Source organism: Neltuma alba, unplaced genomic scaffold (genome assembly GCF_004799145.2).
Source record: "Neltuma alba isolate B1F8T4 unplaced genomic scaffold, ASM479914v2 tig00005074_pilon, whole genome shotgun sequence".
NCBI lineage: Eukaryota > Viridiplantae > Streptophyta > Magnoliopsida > Fabales > Fabaceae > Neltuma > Neltuma alba.
The window spans coordinates 163,961-170,023 of NW_021633968.1; positions in this window are offsets into that span (position 1 = coordinate 163,961).

Below are 6,063 nucleotides of genomic sequence, written 5' to 3' on the forward strand. Positions count from 1 at the left end.
CTGGGACGGTTTGGTTATTTTTATATAAAGATAAAGAAATTAAATAATGGAAAAACATGGTAAAGTTTGTAAATTTTATGGGCATTGAACTTAACTAGACACTATTTTGTCCCAAGAAAAATTAACTAGACGCCTGACCCCAAAAAACACTCCCTTTTCCTCATAACCAATGGGCGTTTTCATATCAGAAAAATTAATGAGGTTTTTCAATTTTTCTTATTGGACCCTTACACTTCATAATTATATAGCCCCTACAGCCATGATCTGTGTTTAAAGCTGATTTACATACTGACTAAATGATATTACCTCCTCTTTTAATTATAAGAACTAGTTAACTAATTTGAGAAAATTAAAAAAAGAAGTTAAGTTAATTATTTGTAATAAATAGATGTTATCTTTCCTAAAATATCCTTACTAATCAAGTGTATAGACTAGAACTACTATTATTAGAAGGACTATCTGACGAAAAGATACCTAAATATGAGAGATAAAGTGGATTGGAGTCTTATAATTAGGACCAAACTAAAAGTCAAACGAGATCTTATATTAAGGATCAAAGGTAATATGTAGGTTTTTGAAAAGTAAGATTTTTTTTTTCATTATCAACGTTTAAAAAAAAAACAGTTATGTTAACGACCATTTCATTGCATCTATACATGATTTGTAATCCTATTGATTTTGATTTTATATACATCCAAATGGCAAAATTAACACAAATGTGTGTCGTGAATGAGAGCCATGTCATCAGCTACTAATGTTGTTTCTCTTACATTTGAAGTGTTCAAAGGCATGAAAATATGGATTAGTGTTTGGTTACAGAAGCCACAACAAGCTCCTGAAATCCACTTTGAGAGCTAAATGGAGGCTTCTAAATACAACACAGTTTCACAAGTAGTACAGTTGCCAAAATGATAAGAAAATCCAGCAATCCAAGTGCCCTTACCAGAGTAGAGTCATGCAATTTATGGAGGTCAGTTTTAAAGATGAACTCATTCCTCCACCGCCAAAGTTTCCATATTTTCACTCCCTATGTAATATCCCAATCATTTTCCATGCCATTTCCAAGATTCCTTTTATGGTTCATTGCGACCAAATTAAGAGAAATTGAAAAGAATTGTTAGTGAATAGATCATATAGCTTTGAAATATGAAGAATACTTTCAACATCATCATGACACCAATCACACAGATGTGCAAACTACAAAAAAAAAGGGGGGGTTTTGCAGCGGTTAATTTTATGTGTTTGCAGTGGTTTTAACTGCTACTAACGCATTTGTAGCGATTTTTAGAACTGCTACGAAAATGGGTGTGGCAAAATTACTTTGTAGCAGTTTATACAAAACCGTTGCAAATGTGGTCAAACTGCTATAAAATTTTGCAGCGGTTGTCAGAAACCGCTACAAATGCATGTCAAAACCGCTACAAATTTCATCCAAAGGTAATAGTGAAGTACTTCATTTGTAGCAGTTTTTTTTTTCAATTTGCAGTGGTTTTTTTTAAATTTGCAGCGGTTTTCAAGAACCGCTGCAAAATATACCGCCAAAATTTTCATGAAAATTTTGAAAATTTGGCATTTACAGCAGTTCTAATTCAAAATTTGCAGTGGTTCCCAAAACCGATACAAATGCACATATTTTTTTAAAAAAAATTATTGTCAAATTATTATTTGTTATTTATCCATTTTGTTACTTTTATATGTGATTCTATATTATGATTTATTTATTTAAATATTTTTTCATAAAAAAATTATATAGATATGTGAGAAATAATTTTTACATATATATAATTAACCAGTAAATTTCTAGAAGACAGAAAGATGACTATTTGTTTTGTGGTAATTAAAAATCCATAAGAGAGATAAAAGAATTAGAAGAACATGTAAGCATGATAATAAATGTAAACAAGAAACAAAATTAAATAATAAACTTTTTACTTTTTTACCTCTAATAAACTGATCGAGTAAAAGAGAGAGAGGAATGAGCAGAAGAATGACAAGAAAGAAGAATGAAGAAAGGAAAGAACAAATGGGAAGTAGTGAAGGGGGTATTTATAATGAGTACGTAATATTAGCAGCGGTTTGGGTAGCAGTTCACAAAACCGCTGCAAATTATTTGCATTTGCAGTGGTTCTTTCCAAACCCATAGCAAATTATTTGCATTTGCAGCAATTGTTTGTGAAACCACTGCAGATGTAATATTTTATTAAAAATATTTTGAATATTTACAGCGGTTTTAAGAAAACGGCTGCAAATGCATTACGTTTGCAGCGATTCTGACAAAACCACTGCAAACGTTTTTGAAATTTGTAGTAGTTTTAAGAAAACCTACATTATTACGTTTGCAGCGGTTCTGTCAGAGCCGCTGCAAATGTTTTTGAAATTTGCAGCGGTTTTAAAAAAACCGCTACAAATGTATTACATTTGCAGCAATTTTGACAGAACCGGTGCAAAATTTTGCTACAATTGTTCCCGCCACATGAAGCGAAGGTTATGAACCATAATTTTGTTGCAGTTTCAAGAAAACCGTTACTAATACACAAAAAATTGCTACTAATGATGTCCTTGCAATCAAACTGTTGCATATTAGTAGCGGTTTTTGCATAACCGCTGCAAATGTATAATTTAGTAACATTTGTAGCGGTTATTTGGAACCGGTACAAAACAACCGCTGCAAAGCACAGATTTTTTTGTAGTGGCATTGTAACCAATGCTCCTCCTTAAATTGGTAGGAATTATATATATATAAATATATGAATATATATATAAGTACAAGTATGTTCCCATGAGAGACAATCCTATTTGAAGTACTGAGGTAGTAAATATGAGTACCTCCTTTAGTAAGAATTCGAATATTAACTCACCATCACGTTATAAAAAGCTAGTTCCTTTCACTAGACTCAATCCCCATTAGTCGGTAGGAAGCTTTTTTTTTTTTTTTTTTGCTAAAGTATAGATATCCTCCTATTGGAGGCAATTCTATTAGAGGCACTGTCAGACACTAAATGTGAACGCCTCTCTTAGAGAGGATTCAAATCTTGATTCATCATGTTATGAAAGACTAACTCTTCCGCGATCCAACTCCCGTGGTAGGAAGCCTTTTTGAAAGACTAGTTATATGAAAAATCAAATTCTATCAGCCCCATTCTATTTCCTTATTTAACGAGTTTTGAGTTTCAGGCCCAAAAAACAAAAAAAAACAAAGTGTTTTGCACGAACAGGTCAATGAACTAAAGGCTTCATAATCATGGGGATTGTGGTTTGGCATCACTCTCTCAGTGGCTGACTTGACGCAAAATTCTGAAACTGTTACAAATTTGTTGACATTTGTATTATGCCCCTTGTGATAGCCTCGTTTTGTACCGCCCAATGGACACCCCCGGGAGGTTGGGGGAAGAAAGTGAAACTTAAAAATACAATCCCTTAAATAATTACTACTCTTTCCGGTCCTAAATATAAAATTTATTTTATAATATAATTTTATATTATAAAATAAATTTTATATTTGGAATCAGAGAAGTATCATGCGTAGAATCATATTAGAATTTTCATCTTTGATTAAAAAAATATATTAGAATTTTGATAAGACTACATTTAAACAGAACCCTCTCTGACATTTCAAATTGTGATTCTAAACATGCCGGCAATGTTTTTATGAATAAAACTTGTAGGAACCATTTTTAACTCAACTAACACTTAACACTTTCTTAAATTTTTATTAAATATGAGGTGCCGTATCCAACTCTCCATGAGTACAGTGGGTGTATTGAGAATTAGACTAGATATATTGATCTATCATTGATTGAACTGATAATGAAATTATTAAATTAAAAAATAATATTATATATACAATAATATATGTATAAGAAATAAAATATTAAAATATTAAATAACATTAAAAATACAAACTCATAAAATCTAAAGTATAGCCTTCAAAAAAAATTTCATGGCCAGTTAATAAGCTCACATGGTAATGATAAAATCTAAAGTATCAAAAGCAGTCGTTAAACTCATAAAACAATGACATTTATTTGGAAGAAAAATTAAATCCAATTCTAAAAATTCGGTTCAGGTTTCTAGTTCAACTTTATGTTATTATTATTTTTGAAATAACAACTAAGCTAAAACAATCAGACTACTAAAACCACTAGAAACATAAACATCGGACCATTTATTAAGATAAATAATAATTGAATCGATCTGACAATCCAGTCCAATCCGGTTCTCAAAATGATATACTCCTCCAGTCCTTAATATAGGACCCAATTGTTGAGTTGGTTTTGGTCCTAAATATAAGACCCATTTGTCATATTTATCAATTTTATCTAAATTACCCCTATGAATACTCTCTCAACCATAATCAAGTAGAAGAGAAAGATGGGGTATTAAGAAAGATGATTATGGTATTTTAGGAAAAATGTGTCACATTTTTTATAATTAATTAACTTACCTAATTTTCTTAATCTAATCAAATTAGTTAATGGGTCTTATATTAAGGACCGGCGGAGTACTTATTAGAACTTGGTAAGTGAAAGTTGCTCGAGTGGTGAAGCTATCTATGGTTAAACCAATGAAATGGCGATCCCTCTATTGCCTCATTTGGTTTGTGGAATGTGCAAAAATGAGAATGATTTTGTTATTTGGGAGAGAGAGGCTTGAGTTATTAGGATTGGAAGAGGGGAGGGGTAAGTGGAGACAGGAGAGATTGAGGGGAAGGCTATGGGGTGAGTGGGGCAATTTCCTTATATTTTTATATACCTCATTCCTTGTTACAAACGTCTCAATTCTCAAGCATTTTAGACAAGTGTTTATAAAGTATGTCATTTTAAATATTTTTGTGCGAACCAGTTTTTTTTTTTAAAAAAAAATTTATTTACGTACTTTTTATCCCTTTTCCAAGAAACATGTTTTGTTTTCTTATCTATATTATATGTTTGAATCATAATTTCAAATTCATTATGCTTTTAATTCTTTTTTAATATAAATACATGATATACGATGCTACTATTTGCGCAGATTCCAGCATTATTACCCCAATTTAGAGCAACTCTATTCCAAAGATATTGTTTACCTTTATGCAGAGTTATTCTTAAAACTTTTTAAATTAATATGATTGAGAGTAAGCAGATAGCAGAGTGTTTTAAAAATTATTTTAATTAAAGTAAAACAAATATACAAAAGAAGATATTTTTAGCCAATTTAAAAGAAAATTGTTGAACTACTATTTTTATTTAAATTTTATGGAAAATATAGAAAAATTATCGGTAAACCTAAAGGACATATGAGCAATTACGTGCTTTTTACATTGTTATTATATACATGAATGAGACAATAATGCGAAATTTACAAAATTTCTAAATATTTTAATCATTCTTCTAATACAATTTTATTACCATGAACCATAATGTGCAAAATTTACAATATGTTTTATACTGTTTTATCATAAATCATGTTAAAAAATTTTGAAAATCATAATATTTTTCTGAAAATCATAAATCATGAGTGAGTCTCACAACGGGGATTTCTGCATACGCTGAGACTTGAATTCAAGACCTTGCTTAAACGGTACCAAATCGCTTACTACTTGAACCAACTCCCGCTATCACTTACCTGAAATTTGCATCTTGTACATTTGTCACTCTTTAATTGGGCTCTTGAATATTGGGCCTTTAAGGCCTTGTATGTCCTTTGTTTGAAAGGCCCAACAAATTGGAATATATTTATTGGGCCAAGTCGAGGTAACTAGATATTTGACCCTAGATAAATCTTGCATCTTCTTGGGCCAGGAGATAAATCGAGTCTAGCAAAAGTTGACATTAATTTTACTTTCTTTCATTTAAAATAAAAATAATACTACCTCCAGCCTTTAATATAAAAGTTTGTTTGATTTTTAATTAGACTCTAGATATAAGATTTCAATCCGTTTTTTTTATATTTATCTTTTTTTTTTCCAAAATAGTCCTTATAGTTGGCACATATTAAAGGTTCTATCAAATGGTAGTTCTAAAAAAGAGAATACTTATTTATTATAAATAACTAATTTAACTAATTTTTTTAATCTCTTCAAAT